Source organism: Lolium perenne, chromosome 4 (assembly GCF_019359855.2).
Source record: "Lolium perenne isolate Kyuss_39 chromosome 4, Kyuss_2.0, whole genome shotgun sequence".
Lineage (NCBI taxonomy): Eukaryota > Viridiplantae > Streptophyta > Magnoliopsida > Poales > Poaceae > Lolium > Lolium perenne.
Window position 1 is genome coordinate 40,251,775 of NC_067247.2, and position 19,104 is coordinate 40,270,878.

Below are 19,104 nucleotides of genomic sequence, written 5' to 3' on the forward strand. Positions count from 1 at the left end.
GCTTGTTGGGGTTCGATCGGTGGTGGTCGATGCACAGTGGTGGTCGGCCACTGGTGGCGCTGCCCGCGGCGGAGAGTTCTGTTGACGGCGTGCGTGTTCGTTGGCTCGCTTTAGGGTGAGCTCCGGCCCGACACTGTTGCTGTCCGGTGTCTTCTCCGAATCTCTGTAGGCTTCGTAAGGGTCGTGATCACCGTTCGAGGTTCCGGTTGTAGCCATGTTGGCAACTCGTGTGGGTGTGTGGGTGTGTGTTGTAAGCTGGGTTCAGCTCTTTGTACCTTGTCGCCGCTGTGGCGTTATTAATTTAACGTCGGGCCTTTTGGCCTTTGATCTAAAAAAAAAAATGGCGCAAAGGGGATCGCATTCGGACTCAACGGTCGCCGCGCGCGCTGAGCTGTGTAGACGCGCACAGTTTAATGCTTGTTGTTTTTGGCAAGCCCGTATAACTCCATTCCATTTGTTGTTTTGCTGGATATAGAAAGAAACTTTACTCGAACTTATATATTCAAGAGGCAGAAAAAGAATAAGGGTTCATTGTGACTTGACTGGAGGACCTACTGCAAAATCACAGAATTTCATAGTTTCAAATAAGATAGCAATGAATTGATGTTTAGAAATCTTTTTTTAAACAACATGCATGACAAAAATTTCGTCCAAATTTGTGCAAAAAATACATGTGGGGATAAAAAGGAGTTTTTTTTAAAACTTTCATGGAGCCAAAAAATACAACTTATTTGTTAGCAAAACTTTGAAGACATGTAGATAATATTAGTTTTAATCCGCATCTAAAAGACCATTATTATTTTTCTTTTTCCCCAAATACAGGCTCTTGTAGACTAGTAGGACATTCATAATTACCACGAGAACTAAACACTCGCACGTCCCTAGTTATAAACTGGTGGCAAATACTTTTAATTCAAAAACCTTGACATTTTATTTTGGATACCACCCTAGGTAGATAACTACCTAAACCCTGCGTGCCTTCATAAGGATGAGGGTATATACGTATTTGTGAGTCTTGTGTTTGTACTGTGTTTCGCAAAAAATAAACCAAACCCTACTAAGAACTAGCTAGATAATTGACACAAAGGCCAGTTGCACAATAAACAATACCATATATGTTACTTGGGCTCGGGGATGGCTACGGGCAGTATCGAGCTCCCGTCTAGTCGGTGCGGGTGACCATTCATGCTGATCTCGGTCCAAAATCGATGCGCAGCTACCGGATCACACGGTGCAATGCTGGATCCGGACGTGGCGCATGATCGGAAAACTAAGGTAGCTCAAGCTTGAAACAAGCCAACGAATAAAATCCAACTGCTTGTGGAACATATCTACTTAGTTCTGTTCTTCTCTCTGGTTCCTCACTTTCATTTCCTTGTTCTCGCTGGCGCTTACCCCGACGCCACCTCTCCTGGACCTCCTCTGGCACCACCCCCATCGCCTCTGAGGCCGCCATAGGAACATGCCCGAGCTGGTTGCAAAGCCAGCAGCGGTTTAAATGTTTAGATTACCATTAAAAAAAACTCGAAGAACAGAGCATGAGACTAAAAGGAATTGTTCCAGAGGCATATCCTCATCTACCGTTTTTTGCACATGGCTGGTAGTCTAGTGTGTGCAAGATTGAGATCTGTGGCGCTTCAGTGGTGGTGGGGTGGCCTCGGAGACGAGTGGAAGCACGCGGCACATTGTGGAGGTGGGCGGCGGTTGGGGAGGCCTCAGAGGCATGCGGAAGTGGGCGACAGGTGGCAGAAGCGGACAGTGGTGGGGCAGACTCGAAGGCACGCAGGAGTGGGCCATAGGTGAGGGAAGCGGGGAGCAGTGGGGCAGCCTTGGAGGCGTGCAGAAGAGAGCGGCATGAGGGCAAGGAGGAATGTTAGCCGGAGGAGCCATTTTGTCAGATTCCGAGCAGGGACAAATTTATAAATGGAGAACACCTACGACTAGGTGTGTCGGTGGGGATGGGGGTGGGGGTGGCCTGTAAGGTGCGTGGAATGGGCAGAGGTGGGTTTAGCCTTGGAGGCACGTGGAGGTGTGGAGAAGCGGGTCGTGCATGAACAAGGCGGAAGGTGAGACCAGCAAGCCATTGTGTTGGATTAAGAGTGGGAGGAAGGAGCCGCAATGTGGAGGAACTCGATTTTGTTACTGGTCGTAGTTTGTAACATCTTAGACCTTTAGCTTTGGAAATACTGATGCCTAGGTGGATGGGTTTGAACACTATCGGAGATTCTGGCTTTGCATTTTCTAAATATACATGGAAAAGGGTCAGCGAAACATGGTAAAGGCTTTGCCGTGTGTCGATAAACGGCAAACACGTACACAACCTAGATTGGTACGGCAAATATTTACCGTGTGTTTTCAACATGTGTATGGCATAGTCTTTGACATGTGTATTTTCACGTTGCATGACATGGAAAAGTTGACTTGACAGTTTGTCGTGTACCAAAATAAAACACACGAAAAAAAATCAAATTATGGTATGTGCCTAGCGTTGTGTACGACAGCCCAATGCCACGGGTGCGGCTCCTTTATCGTGTGTTGCGCTGGCTTGTCACACGACAAAGACACCACCTTTTGTCGTGTGTCGAGTAGACCGGGCACATGACAAAGACACCAACCTTTGATGTGTGCCTTAGTGTGCCAGGTACACAGCAAAGCTTGGCCTTTTGACATGTGTTTCTTCGCCTACAGGGCAAAGGGCGTTCCCACTAGTAGGAAAAGGCTCATCAGTGGCGCACCAAAAAAAGCATTCTGTGGCGCATGGGCGGTGCACCACATAATTCTCGCCACAAAAATAAGAATTTTGTGGCGCACATGCCCATGCGCCACAGAAAGTCTTATTTCTGTGGCGCACCGGGTGGTGGTGCGCCACGGAAATAGAAAGTCTTATTTCTGTGGCGCACAGGGCTATGGCGCCACATAATTTTGTTTTGAAACTCAAAAAAATGGCGGCTAGATCTAGATCTAGATCTGTGGCCGCAATTTTTTTAAATTTTTGTTTGAAATTTAGCTGGGAAGGTCGCCAGAGGTGGGTGGGTGGGGTGGGTCGAGGAGGAGGCCGACTGGAGGAGGTGGTGGTGGAGTAGGAGGAGGAGGTGGTGGTGGTGGAGGTGGTGAAAGTGGTGGTGGTGGTGGAGAAGGGGTGGTGCTGGTGCTGGTGGAGGAGGTGGTGGTGGTGGTGGTGGAGGAGGAGGAGGTGGTGGAGGAGGAGGTGATGGTGGTGGAGAAGGAGGAGAAGGTGGTGGTCGCCGGAGTAGGAGGAGGTGGTCGCCGGAGTAGGAGGAGGCCGACCGGAGAAGGTGGTCGCCGGAGTAGGAGGAGGAGGAGGAGGAGGAGGTGGTGGTGGTGGTGGAGGAGGAGGGAAAGTAGAAGAGGAGGGAAAGTGGAGGAGGAGAAGTGGAGGAGAGGAGAAGTGAGGAGAAGTGGAGGAGGACGGCAGGAAATTTAAATTTTGGAGCTTAATTTTGTGGCGCATGGGCCCTTGGTGCGCCACAGAATTTTTTTAAATTTTTTTCTATTTTGTAGCAAAAAATCTTTATGTTGCCGTAATTTTTTACTCTTTTCGAATTTAGGGATTCTAAAAATTTTCCAACCGGGCAAGCCCGGGTGAATTTGAATGTAGAATTTTCGTGGGAACATTTTGATATATTATACGTTTTTTTTCGAGTTCGTATGCAACCAGAAATCCAGTTTGATGATTTTGCCACGCAATTTTGCCAAAAAAAGTCGAAATTCATTTTTGATAATTTTCTGTGGTACTAGATGACATAATACATGGGCACCTCGAAGCATTTTATTTTTTGGATTTTCTATCTATTTCCTTTATTTTTTACAGAGGTCAAAAAGGCGATCCACAGGGGGTGGAGTTGCGTGGGGAGCAAAAAATCTTCTGTGGCGCATGGAACTCATGTGCGCCACAGAAATACGTAGTTTGTGTGACGCACCATCCCATGTGCGCCACAGAAATAATTCTGTGGCGCACCAGGGCCAGTGCGTCACAGAATACCATATTTTTGTGGTGCACCATGGCCGGTGCACCACATAATAACTTATTTCTATGGCGCACCAGTGCGCCATAGAAATAGTGAAACCAATGATTGGGGGTGGCAGAGTGTGGGCTCCACCAAGTTTCTGTGGCGCATGGATTCTTGGTGCGCCACAAAATTAAGCTATTTTTGTGGCGCACTGTGCCTGGTGCGCCACAAAATAACTTTCTGTGGCGCATTTTTGGCTGATGCGCCACAGAACTAAGATCTCACCTATAAAGGTTTTCCTACTATTGTCCTTAGGTCAGTCGGCCGGCTCCCATGGCACATATTTGCGTGGTTTCTTTGCCGTGTGCAAGAATTTTTCAAATTTTTTGTTTTTAATCCCTGCATTTCAACAACTAAAACATATAATTTCACAACAGTTTCACATGACTCACAAATATATAATAATAAATAATCTAAATATGCTACAAAGAAGTTCATAAGTCCGCAGGCGGTAGCCCATTTCAAGAAGAATTTTTCAGAGTAACAGTGGTATTCGAAGTTCGAATTGTTTTCCTCGCTACTAAATCACTTCTAATGACGTCTCGCGAAGGTTTCCCATTTTCTTTCTTTATTTATTTGTGCTTAAAATAAAGCCCACGTGAACTGAAATTTCGACAAAACTAGCGCCAGGGGCACCAGCTTGGATACGTGTGACACTGAAAGAGGATCACACATAAAATGAGATGTTGCGAGTCTAAAAATGATTTTCCCAAAAGAATCTAGAGTGAGCAAAAGTTGGAGCAGCATGGATTCCTAGAAAGCATTGGTGGAGACTCGCGGGCTTTTTAGCGTCCCAGAACTCTTCTCTATGTACATACTCCCTACATCCCAAAATGTAATGCGTCTAAGTATTAGCTAAAAGTTAAATCTTATTGAATTTGACCAAACATTTGGGAAAAAAAATCTCAAAAAGATGCAAGAATCATAAGAGAGATGGGAGAGGAAGCAAGTTTTTGAGATTCAACAATGGAGTAGAGAAAATGATCTCAAAGAGTGGTTTGTCTTGCCTCCTCAAGGAGGAATAAAGGCTATGTATATCCTAAGGGAGAAAAGTAGCCATTTGAGGGGAATTCGACCGGGCAACCCAACCAGGCAGTAAGTTCGGCGATGCCAACCCTTATGTCGGATGGCCTGATAGACAGGAACGCCCGCCGGATTGGCTACTAGCGCACAAGACTGGACCGACTCAAATTGGCAAGATGGTTTCCTTGCCTGTTTGAATCCAGTGAACGGAAACAAGTTCGGCAACCGCCATAAATGTGTTTTGTAAAACTTTCGACATATACCAGAAATCTGGGCGGCTGCCCGTTGATTCCGGCGGTGAGCCTGGCGATGCCGGTTTTATAGAGCTCCTTTAAAATGCATTTTTTTTTATCAAAAGAACCAATCTCTCACAATATTCCCCAAATATTAGGAATCATATTTTTACGTGAGTTTAGAGGTGAAATATCTCTACACGAAGAACCTGTAAAAACTTTCAAACTTAAAAATGCAATAGAATATGCATACGATTTTCTATTTTTGATGATCTTGGGCTTGTTGAAAAGTTAGCAACAAGCTTAAGAACCTCACACAGAGAAATACCAAAAATCAAAAAATAATAAGGGGATGGAAACTATGCAAAGTGTTGATTTTCCTAAGACGATGTGATCAAGCTATCCAACCGAAAGCTACTCTTGCTAGTGCGGCTATCTATCCTATAATCCAATATACCAACAAATACCTTAAGTCTGGTTAAAGAAACCCTAGTAAGGCCATAATTTTTTCCTGCGCATGCCGCTTGACCTTGATGATGATGTTTCATGCTTCATCCAAGACATAATGGTTCACTTGATCATTGTTGGCTCGCTAACACTCGCAATTTTCTCTCTCATAGACCATTGTGGGATAGCTTCATTAAGGCACACCTTAACAATTCCATTATCACCAAATGGATAACAAGCTTCAAGCATAAGGTCTTCTCGAAATGTTGATCTTGAACTTCCCCTTCTCAACCTTGATGGCAATTGCTACTTAATGTTATCCTCTCATGGGATATATGAGATATTACTTTTGATGAATGCTCATGGCAAGATACCTAACCCACATAGACAACAAAAAGGCACACACATATGATGGGCTAGTTTACAAAGCATAATTGATAAATCTTACCATATCACAAGATCACATGGTCCCATGTTGTACATTCTTTATGCTTCATTTGTTGACTAACTTGAATCAAATCTTCACTCTTAGTCTTGGTCCTGTGTATCTCATCATGATCTATTGTAAGGCATATAAAGAACACTTCATTTGATTGCATGCTTTGTCAAAAATAGCTCAACTCATGAGTCTATCATGACCGTGACTTATAGCCATATCTTGAATTTTTTTTCTTGAAATCAAACTCTCAAGATGTTGACCATCAATTGCTTAACACATAAACTAGAGCATGGCTAAATTGAGTTCTACATATGAACTCCATCTTCACTTCTTCTTCTTAATCATATCATATTATTTTCTTCAAATCAATGATCTTGATACAATAGTTAAGGTATATCTTTATATTCATGGCATCCACACTTTAATCCAACACATGGTATTCAAGTAGTACATATGGATATATCCCTTCTTATAAACCTCAATGAAAATATTAGTCCCTAGGGATTGCTATTAGTTACCGAAAACACACATAGGGGCAATGTACGTTTACATCCCAATGGCCTGCTTATTGACCTCTTGCTAGCCCACTTCGGCTTGTTAGATCCATCTCAAAAATTCCGAAACCTGTTCTATATATAACCTTGCCCTTTTTGGAGTCTCACAGTTTCTTGAAAGTCCAAAATACTAACATAAGTTTTTTTACCAAGCATAGTTAGAACCAAAATAAAGGATATCTTTTGAAAAATCCCCGAAATTAATATAAAAATGAATCTAAAAGTAGATGAGATGTAAATATGTTGAAATATAACACAATAAACTACAAAAATTAGTTATAAATTTTACATGGATCAACAACCTAAGAAGTTATATGCATATTTCCTCGTGGTTCCTTCTTGGGAGCCCATTTTTAGCAAATGCGTTTCTCAACTCAGTGAGATGGATATCACTAGCGATTTACTCCTCCAATGCAACTCTCTTGTTTAAATAAAACATTTTTAGGCTCTCGACACAAAATAATAGGATATCATATGGCAAACATTATGATCCAATGGATCAAATGAAATATTTGAGAGACTACACTAGGCTACTGCTGCGCCACGTACAGATTTTAAAAAAAAAATTCTACATGGTATTCCCGAGATCTAGCTGAGGTAGAAGGAGGATTACCACTAGACACGCAGGAGTGCAACTTAGTGAAGCGTGTCGGGCCAGTGTAGTACTCAATCCCATCTGATCCCATGATCTCATCGGAGTGCTGATCATACAACACCTATGCCGGTATCCACACGTACGAGAGGGAGATTCGGTGACAGACTGGTACGTCCAGTACAACGGCTAGACTGAGTGCAGGTGCGAGTGGTCTGACCATGTCCCTTGGGCAGCCAACACTCCACTTTATATGGTGTGTAAGTGTGAGCTTTCAACGCTCTTACTGAAACCCTATTTTGGTCACTGCAAGTCCTACACCTTAACTCATTCTTGGTCCATCTTGAGTCCAACTCAGCCGACTAAATTTCAGTCGGTTCGCATCCAACTCACTCCTTACTCTTAAGTGTGTGACCCTGCAAGCTCATGGAAAATTGGATCGATTGGACTCTAACTTGCAATCGATCAATAGGTGGCAGATCCTAACAACCCATGCCTAATCCCAAGTATCATAGTCATGACGACTAACCTTTCAATGTGACTTACGTCCAAGTCCCTTTTGCCTCACGATATGCCACCAGCCGCTTCTGCGCCGCGGCGGCAGCCACAAGCGCGTCGTCCTTCGCCTTCAGCGTTGCAACGAGTACCTTCTTGTGATCGTCCACGACGTCCTCTAGCTCCTTGTTATTGTCGTTTAGAACATCAGTAAGACCCTTCACCTCAAAATCGGAGTGCTTCGCTGCTGCCTCAGCCGCGGTAGCTCTTTCTTGAGCCTCCGTCAGGCGGGTGGAGACCTCTGCCTCCGGCACGTAGCCTACCCGGGCCTGTGCAAGCACCTTCTCGTGCTCCTCTGCTAAAAAAGGGAGAACACTCAACAGTTGGATTACGGTAAATCTGTTGCTTGCAACTTAATACTGGAAGGGGTTCGGACGATAACCGGAAGGTGGATTATTAGTCATAGACGCAGTTGGATCACGTTCTATTTATTATGTTGTAATGCTCAAACGAATCCCGTAGTAATCATCTTATCATGGATGGTCGGTATTCTGTCAATTGCTAGCTGTAGTTTGTTCACTCAACATGTTATTTATCTTTATGGAGATACACTTCTAGTGAACTGTTGATGACCCACAAGTATAGGGGATCGCAACAGTCTTCGAGGGAAGTAAAACCCAATTTATTGATTCGACACAAGGGGAGACAAAGAACACTTGGAAGCCTTAACAGCGGAGTTGTCAATTCAGCTGCACCTGGAAACAAACTTGCTCGCAAGAGTTTATCAGTAGTAACAGTTTTATAGCGATAAAGTAGTGAAATAACAGCAACAGAGTAACAGAGACAGCAGTAGTGATTTTAGTAAACAGCAGGATTAAAATACTGTAGGCACGGGGACGGATGACGGGCGTTGCATGGATGAGAGAAACTCATGTAACAATCATAGCAGGGCATTTGCAGATAATAATAAAACGGTGTCCAAGTACAAAGCAATCAATAGGCATGTGTTCCATATATAGTCGTGCGTGCTCGCAATGAGAAACTTGCACAACATCTTTTGCCCTACCAGCCGGTGGCAGCCGGGCCTCAAGGGAAACTACTGGATATTAAGGTACTCCTTTTAATAAAGTACCGGAGCAAAGCATTAACATTCCGTGAACACATGTGATCCTCACATCGCTACCATTCCCTCCGGTTGTCCCGATTTCTGTCACTTCGGGGCCATCGGTTCCTGGACGACATGTGTATACAACTTATAGGTAAGACCATAAACAATGAATATCATGATGAAACAATAACATGTTCAGATCTGAGATCATGGCACTCGGGCCCTAGTGACAAGCATTAAGCATAACAAGTTGCAACAATATCATCAAAGTACCAATTACGGACACTAGGCACTATGCCCTAACAATATTATGCTATTACATGACCAATCTCATCCAATCCCTACCATCCCCTTCGGCCTACAGCGGGGGAATTACTCACACATGGATGGGGGAAACATGGCTGGTTGATGTAGAGGCGTTGGCGGTGATGGCGGCGATGATCTCCTCCAATTCCCCGTCCCGGCGGAGTGCCAGAACGGAGACTTCGGGCTCCCGCGACGGAGTTTCGCGATGTGGCGGCGTTACGGAGGTTTCGGCGACTTCGACTTCTCTCCGTGCGTTTTTAGGTCGAGGCCGATAAATAGTCCGAAGGAGGGCGTCGGAGGCCGGCCGAGGGGGCCACACCACAGGGCCGCGCGGGCCCCCCCTGGGCCGCGCCGCCCTATGGTGTGGGGCCCTCGGGCCTCCACTTCCATTGCCCTTCTGGCTCCGTTAGTTTCCTGGAAAAATAGGGCCTTCTGCATAAATTCCGAGGATTTTCCCGAAAGTTGGATTTCTGCACAAAAACGAGACACCAGAGCAGTTCTGCTGAAAACAGCGTTAGTCCGTGTTAGTTGCATCCAACATACACAAATTAGAGGCAAAACAATAGCAAAAGTGTTCGGGAAAGTAGATACGTTTTGGACGTATCAACTCCCCCCAAGCTTAGCTTATTGCTTGTCCTCAAGCAATTCAGTTAACAACTGAGCGATAAAAGAACTTTCACGAACACATTTGCTCATATGATGTATATATTCTCATGCAATGGCTAATACTCAAGCAGTTCATAATGAGATGCATGCAAATAAGATCATCTAACAGCTATGTCAATCATGGAGAGGTACCAACAATTAATAATAAGCATCATGAATCATGTACATAAGCAGAATTGCAATGTTCATAAGAGAGCATGATAAAGTGGTATCTCGCTTGCCTGTATTTGATTGGCAAAACATAAATGCCCGGGCACCTCTGGAGTTCATAGAAAGACTAGAAGTAGTGATTGTCAAAAGATAAATGCATCAAAGTTATACCACAATCAATCATATTTTGAGACAAGCATATTGTACTAAGAATGACAGTTGTGCTCTCAAGATAGTGCTCAAAGAAATAATGGAGACACAACATAAAAGTAAAAGATTGACCCTTCGCAGAGGGAAGCAGGGATTAACATGCGCTAGAGCTTTTTATTTTTATAAAGACAGGAGTAAAATTATTTTGAGAGGTGTTTGTTGTTGTCAACGAATGGTAATGGGTACACTAACTACCTCGCCAACCGGACTTTCAAGAGCGGCTCCCATGAATTATTTGCATATTTATGTGGCACTCCTTCCAACCTTTCTTTCACAAACCATGGCTAACCGAATTCTCGGGTGCCTGCCAACAATCTCATACCATGAAGGAGTGCCTTTTTATTTTAGTTTTATTATGATAATGACACTCCCCCCAACCTTTGCTTACACAAGCCATGGCTAACCGAATCCTTCGGGTGCCGTCCAACAATCACAAACCATGGAGGAGTGTCTATTTAAGTTAATTAATTCGGGACTGGGAATCCCATTGCCAGCTCTTTTTGCAAAATTATTGGATAAGCGGATGTGCCACTAGTCCATATGAGAGTCCGTCAAAAGTAAATGACAAGGTTGAAAGCTAAACACCACATACTTCCTCATGAGCTATGAAACATAAACACAAATTGAGAAGCATTTTGAAGGTTTTAAAGGTAGCGCATGAGAATTTACTTGGAATGGTTTGAAATGCCATGCATAGGTATTTATGGTGGACACTCTGGAATAACTTGGTTTTCATGTGTTTGGAAGCACGAGCAGCGTTCCCGCTCAGTACAAGTGAAGGCTAGCAATAGACTAGGGAGCGACAAATCAAGAGAGCAGTAACTGTCATAATCATGCTTGCGGCAAAATAAATTAACGGAGGCATAAAAGTGATACAAGAACTCTGAAGCAATATAGATCATCGAGGCTTAATTGACTCTTTGTTCAGTCATATGCATGCGTGAGCATGTGCCAAGTCGATATAAATGAATTATTCAGAGGAGGATACCACAATGCCATACTTACTTATGAATAAAACAATGCAAACAAACATACATGACATGCTACTCATATTAATAAATTGGAGCTAAACATGAGAGATCATGAACTACTAGACTTTCTCAAATAACATATACCTCACATGAACCAACTAAGCATGCTCACATGGATGAGTATCTCTACTACTTAAAAAGACTAAAGTGGTTCCTTATTCTGCCATCCACCACAATACGTTTCGTCGTCCGACCTAGCCTCCGTCGTCCCGCAAGCGTCAAACTGGGCCAAGCCCAACGCCACTATCCTCCGCATCCACTCCACCCGCTCCAGCCGACCACTAGACGGATGCCGCCCCAAACTACGACGAGATCCGGAGGGACGCCGCCCCAGGCGACAACGCGATCCGGAGGGAAGACCCCTAAACTCCCGAGCCTGGAGTGGGGCTGTGTCGCCGCGTGCTCTCAGAGGGAGTCGTCATCCACTGCATCCCGAAGCTGGGCGCCGACGAGCTCCGATGGTCCAGATCGACCTCTCCCCAGTCTGCTCGTCGCGGCGGCACAGGTACATCGCCTCCATCCGTCTGTCTCATCCTCTTAACCACCAACGCGAATCACATCTCTCCCGTGGCACCCCATCCCCACCTCACCAGCCTCACCCATCTCATCTCCCAGGTGGAAGAAATTGGCCGGAGTTAGGTGAGGGAGAGAGGAACCCGAAGAGGGCAGTGGCGGCCTCACAGCCTCCACCACACGGATCCATCCTCCCCCGCACGGATCCGGCCGTCACCATCTCCCCCTCGGTTGTTCTTCTTCCACATCACGTCTCGGTGACATGGAGGCCCGATGCCCTTCCCAGATCGCGAGCAAGAGCAGCTGCTGGGTCGCCCCGGAGTCCTTCTCTCACAGCGCATGGGCTCCAGTCCTCCCAGCTGCGTGGAGGACAACGATAGGCCACTCGGATCGTGCCAACGAAGCTCCGCAGAAGCTGGCCACGACTCCGTGCTATTCGTGGCCATGATCGACATCGGTGCTCCGTAACGGGGAAAGGAGGGTGCCCGACTCTAGCAAACATCCTGACCAAGATTCCGTTGCGTAGGTTCAGACCCTATTTTGTTCTCACATAATCTCTCTTTTGCAGGTGTTGGTTTTTTCAGACTCAAGCATGACAATGTCATACAGTCTTGCTGTGTTGTAAGGTGCACCCATGTTCTTGCTTACGAGTATGCGACAAGGTTTACACACTAAGAGCATTCTACTTTCATAGACTCTTAGTGTGTTGCATTCGCGACAGAAGCTTTCAGCCTCAAATTGCATAACGCTTGTTGAGATAAGATGTCATTTATAGTTGGCTATGTGTGATGGAAAAATTCAGAAATGTACTTGTGCTAATCTCTACTACTTAAAAAGACTAAAGTGGTTCCTTATTCTGCCATCCACCACAATACGTTTCGTCGTCCGACCTAGCCTCCGTCGTCCCGCAAGCGTCAAACTGGGCCAAGCCCAACGCCACTATCCTCCGCATCCACTCCACCCGCTCCAGCCGACCACTAGACGGATGCCGCCCCAAACTACGACGAGATCCGGAGGGACGCCGCCCCAGGCGACAACGCGATCCGGAGGGAAGACCCCTAAACTCCCGAGCCTGGAGTGGGGCTGTGTCGCCGCGTGCTCTCAGAGGGAGTCGTCATCCACTGCATCCCGAAGCTGGGCGCCGACGAGCTCCGATGGTCCAGATCGACCTCTCCCCAGTCTGCTCGTCGCGGCGGCACAGGTACATCGCCTCCATCCGTCTGTCTCATCCTCTTAACCACCAACGCGAATCACATCTCTCCCGTGGCACCCCATCCCCACCTCACCAGCCTCACCCATCTCATCTCCCAGGTGGAAGAAATTGGCCGGAGTTAGGTGAGGGAGAGAGGAACCCGAAGAGGGCAGTGGCGGCCTCACAGCCTCCACCACACGGATCCATCCTCCCCCGCACGGATCCGGCCGTCACCATCTCCCCCTCGGTTGTTCTTCTTCCACATCACGTCTCGGTGACATGGAGGCCCGATGCCCTTCCCAGATCGCGAGCAAGAGCAGCTGCTGGGTCGCCCCGGAGTCCTTCTCTCACAGCGCATGGGCTCCAGTCCTCCCAGCTGCGTGGAGGACAACGATAGGCCACTCGGATCGTGCCAACGAAGCTCCGCAGAAGCTGGCCACGACTCCGTGCTATTCGTGGCCATGATCGACATCGGTGCTCCGTAACGGGGAAAGGAGGGTGCCCGACTCTAGCAAACATCCTGACCAAGATTCCGTTGCGTAGGTTCAGACCCTATTTTGTTCTCACATAATCTCTCTTTTGCAGGTGTTGGTTTTTTCAGACTCAAGCATGACAATGTCATACAGTCTTGCTGTGTTGTAAGGTGCACCCATGTTCTTGCTTACGAGTATGCGACAAGGTTTACACACTAAGAGCATTCTACTTTCATAGACTCTTAGTGTGTTGCATTCGCGACAGAAGCTTTCAGCCTCAAATTGCATAACGCTTGTTGAGATAAGATGTCATTTATAGTTGGCTATGTGTGATGGAAAAATTCAGAAATGTACTTGTGCTAAAACCTAGCTAATTACAAAAATACACCTTCTGGAAAGCAATGGATTGAAAGAGCTGTGTTTGTAGTATGATATACTCTAAAAAATGCTAGAGTGAATGCGAATACTTCGTCCTTAGTCCTTACTATTAGTAGCATATGGTGGTTGGAGTAGCAGATGGGCTTTGCATACATGTCGCAAACTCATGTTATAGTTTGTAATTCGGTAGAATCATCTCTTATTCCTTTTAATCTGTAAATGTATCTATACCTAGCTAGGTTTGCACCCAAAAACCTGCTGGGAATAAATATTTTTAAAAATCGGTAGATCCAGTTTTATCATGTATGTACGGGTCATTCTCATGCATAGAATAAATATTTTTATATTGTGCATATAGGATTCGTAGATCACGTAGTGAAGTGCATCTGTCAAAATCATGTGAACCTGGTGCCCTTTTCCATGTATAATAAGTTTCTGTTATTCGAATTGAAAAAATAGCCTACATGAGATATGAGTAGAGTTAAACCTGGTGCCCTTTTGTGCAGGCTTTTCTTTTATGCATTTTCTCACATCAAAGATTGTTTCCAGTGTCCTATGGATATAAGAATTGAAGCAAATCTCTGAAGGTTAATAACTTGCTGTAACTCCTTTCTACACATCGGCCAAAACTTCTGTACTGGTGATAAACTATCATGATGGAGCCAAGGTTGTTGTATGAAATCTCAATTGTTATCGAATATCTGCACTATTGTGAATCTACGGCCATATCTTTCTGGCACCTGAAGCTAGGTGTATACTGAACTGAGCGCTGCAACTTAATGGAGCAGTTACACCCAATTTCTTATTTGTGAGTTCTTTGATCCCACCGCCTTATATACCTTTTTGCTGGTACCTTCTACTCTTTGTTTGGCTTGCAGGTCACAACTCCTCACATCTCCTTTTTTTTAGATAAAAGGCTTAAGATCCTGACTTAACCGGCCAGGAGTACAAACACACGACACTAGGGATGCCAGTTTACAATACAAGCACAAAGAGAAAAACGACACCCAAAAACAAAGAGGAGCACGACTACAACAAGCATCTGCCATGGTGTCTTCGGCTCGAGCAAAAGAAGATCGTTGAGTATCGCTAGCAAACAGCACCGGAGTCCCCACCAACCAACTACATGAGTGCGGACGCCAGCCACAGGTAACCACGCAGCAAGGATGCAAGCGAATGACGAGAACTCAGAAGCAACGCCTTCAAGAAGGGGAGCAACACTAAAGCGACGCCATTGCTCGACCCAACAAGGGTCAAGGTTTTCACCTTTAGACATCCGACCAAGATGGGGCTGGGGAAGAGGAGCTTGGAGGGACGAGCTCTAGGGTTTTGCCCCTGGTCACGCGGGGGTGACCAAGAGCGAAAATAATCCTCCTCACATCTCCTAGAACTAACTAACTTGCTAATGCTTATTATTTCTGCAATTGTACCATGTATGTTCGTGAGAAGCTTTTGGATGGCTTAGAAATGATGATGAAATTTGTTCTCTATTCAAGTATAACTGACATAGGATAGTTTTATCTTATTTACAGCCTAGACATTGATAGCCTGAGTGTGCTTGTCGGACATTTTCCGAGTATGATGTCCTGTTCCTACGTTAAGGTAGGTACTGGAGAAAGATATGCTTTCTCACTTGCTAATGTCAATTTGATTTAGACCAACGGTAACCCTGTACATGACCATGGTAGAGTACATATCCTTTTCCATAGTGCAGTTGAAGTGTGGTTCACTTATTGGCTGACCACTGACAAAAAAAACTTTTCTCGAGCCAAATCAAGTCCACCGAGCCATTCTTTTTGCCATTTCTGTCAAGCCAAAGCAGGTCCCTTGACCTACTGGGTGCATGTCAAACATTTTTTATATGGAAATCGTACTCGGTATTTTATTGTGTTGTGCTGCAGAATTATAGACTTGTCTGCTTTATGTAATTTGCCGCCTTCTTAGAGATCATTAAATAATTTGCTCTCGTGCCTACAGATCATCAACATCTTCCTTTTTTTCCAGTGCATTTGGATTATTCCATCAATGAGGAAACTCATGGCATGATCGATCAAGTGGACGCGGGATTCTATTTCTTAAAGTACTAATTAAGGTTGGTTCGATCAATGGTGATTCCGGTGATGTAGTTAAGCATGGAGCGATTGTGTTTCCTATTCCTGTTTAGTAATGTTGTTAATCTGATTTTTATTTAAGATATATTGTTGTAGAGTAAAGCACATGGAAATCTAATTTTCCCACATTTATTTTGTCCAGTAAGATTGTGATGCTCAAATCTGATACTGTAGACTGCGTTTGAGCTTCAGCATTTACACATTTCTTTCAGCCTTTACACAGTTCATACACTGAGCTAGATGGTTTTATCATGTTTCCTTCAGATTCGTGTGCTGGTTATTTTTATAGATGTATGCAAGTCGTTCTTTCTAATGGAAATCACTGCGCTTAATGTCTTTGATGCAAGTTGATGGGATGTATTTTCAAAGAAGTGAAGCAGGCCTATAAATTTGCCGAAGAACATCTTGAAAATGGACCAACTGTAAGTACTAAGAAAACTTGGACAATTTCTATCATGTAGATTCTCTGCATGTATGTCCTTTTGGGGATTGATCAGGGATGTGTTGGGTTGGAATATGCTGCTGGTTGTTTTATTATTCCTGATTCGTCTGTTGGATTCATCAAGTTTGTTTGCCATATGCCTTCTTCGATTTGTTATTTAGCGCTGAATGTATTTTACAATGGTTCCTTTTTGGAACTACATGTTAATTTAACTATAGCGTTTTTCGATTTGTTATTGTTCCTTGGTCTGTAAGCACAGAAATTATAACTAAGCTTCTATAGTGTTGGTTGTCAAACATATGTTTATTATTTTAGATTGACAGACTAACAGCATTAAAATAGACGTACATATGCTCCTTTAACATATGTTCTTGCTTCTATGCTTTGATGAAAGGGCGGTCGAACCATTCTTCTGTCGCTGACCATCCAGACTCATTTCATAAGCATTATATGGGTTGGCATTATCATCGTTCGCACTAGAACCTTTCTTCTTGGATTGCGATTTTGATTATGAGCCTGCAGATGAGAATACAATTCTGATGACGGAGCTCAATAGTGAAGAAAGGAAAGCAATATTTTTTTACAAAGAATTATGAACTATGGAAACTGGCCAGTATTAATTTTTGTTGTTCATTGATGTTCGCTTGTGCTCCTTGTTCTTTTCCTTTAGCGGTGGTTGTGGAAGATTACTCCTCGCAGACCCGCATGATGGATGCTATGCATGGGTGCATCGCTAGAAATGAAGAGCACGTGAAGGACACCCAAGACAACTGTGCACAAAAATATGCAACTTAACAATTGAAATGGTCCGTCTGCTATTTTATATGTTGTATGTATTATGAAAATAGTATCTATATAGAGGACAAAAATATTATAAGGCATATAGTCACCTTGGATATATGTTGTGGCTTTCTGGTAAATACAAATGGTCTCTCCCTGGCTTTTCTGTGCTGATGCTTCCTGCAAAAACTAAGTCAAGTCCCCCTGTGCTTATATGGATACAATTCTAGCAGTGTTGCAAAATCAAAGTGCGAGCATGGAAAGCGGATAAAAGATGGTGCCCCATTTTCTGTAACATAGTTTGAGACATCTTGTCTCAGATTTGTTTAAATTAGATACTCTTATGGATAATATATGAAAGCTTGGAACATGTTCTACAAATTATATTTTGATGCCCAATAGAGATTATGAATGTAGCAATGTGTGCATCATGGTTATGCAGAGACTATGTGTAATGCTTAATACATTTTAAGTTATAAAGTGTCCTTTATCGAAAAAATATATACACCTCTGTATGCAGGTTATTTAGCCATGGGACTGAACTATCGGATATATAACCGAGACTTCTTATATTTTAGGTAATATCCTAGCTTTCAAAACTTTGGTACTTCCACTTTCACTTGCACCACTGTCAACCATTTTCACCTCTCGAGTTCTACCATGTTTGGTCCTCGATCAATGTTCAATTGTAAATCTTACTGCCACAGAGCCTTATTGTATATTCTATATGCATTTTATTCTACGGCTTGCGAGCTTACGTTTTTTTTTCTTTGTATTCTTTCTTTTCCAGCCGCATGCCTTTTTGCATGTGCTCAGCATAGGAACTGAACAATCGCAAATAAAGGCAGTAACATCTCATTCTAAATTGTGTATAAGCTTCAAAGATGTGCACAAAGTCTATTTTTTTTTAGTATATGCGCATAAGATTGATACGAAATCTAAACACGTAGCAGATATTAATACAAGTTCCATAGGTGATGTAGTTTAATGAAATTATGGATGTAGCAGCCCAGTTTCAACTCCAGTTTATATTTTGATGCACACAACAATATTGTCTTGTTTATTGCGTTCAATATTATTATGTTGTAGTATATTCTGATATCCATGATTTGTTTGAATTTTCATAGTGAGTTGTGAATTATATATATGCACTGAAAAATAAAAATTGAGGTCCCGTAGCAACGCACGGGCATTTGTACTATATGTACAAAAATGAAAACAAATAGAGTTCATACCAGCCTCTTACCACAATCAGATTGTCGTAGATCGTCATTATTGCCTTTTCACTAGTGTAGCTTGGATAATATGAAATGAAAACCATGCTCCAGCCACCGAAGACCATTGAACTCATAAAGAACTTTACAAACCAGAGAAGAACAGCAAATATTTTTGGTGTTTTCGAATTGCAAACAAGAACAAAAAGAAACAAACAAACAAACAAAGTAAAATCTTTTTGGGTTTTCTTATAGCAAACTAGCAATAGCAAATAAAGCGAAACAAATGCAAGAAACCAAAGCAAACAAATGGTGAAGAGAAACAACAGAAATATTTTTGGTCTTTTTGTGTTTTGGGAAGGAAACTAAGCAAAAACAAGAAATAGCAAACTAAAAGAAACACAGAAAAGCGAGATGGCAGAAATCTGCCAAAACCTGACAGCAGTACAGAAATCGATTTTTACAAAAATCTTACGTTGCTCAGATAAAAAAGTGTTCAACTAATGAAAGTTAGACAACAACCTGGGGAACCTGCACAAAAATTTGCAGCTCAAAATGACGCTCTGGCTATTTTTGAGAATTTTTACAGTAACGTTCCAGAATCTGTTTTCAGGCAGCACTTCCCCAAATATCATCTTCCTCTCATTAGAAAACCACTCAAACGAACAAAACAAGTATGTGCAAGTATCCAGCAACCATAATATGCAAAGAATGAG

The 19,104-nt window shown here is 43.6% G+C and overlaps 1 long non-coding RNA gene across 2 annotated transcripts; it reads left to right on the top strand.

Annotated features, from left to right (window-relative positions):
* Positions 1-12,681: 12,681 nt before the first annotated feature.
* Positions 12,682-17,453, top strand: LOC127292250 (uncharacterized). 2 transcript variants are annotated; one of them, XR_007845054.2, is made up of 5 exons: positions 12,682-12,999; positions 13,110-13,669; positions 14,348-14,649; positions 15,819-15,933; positions 16,217-17,453. It is a non-coding gene; the product is annotated as an uncharacterized lncRNA (long non-coding RNA). The 2 variants fall into 2 exon arrangements; XR_007845050.2 differs by having other exon boundaries at positions 13,110-13,633.
* Positions 17,454-19,104: the final 1,651 nt, after the last annotated feature.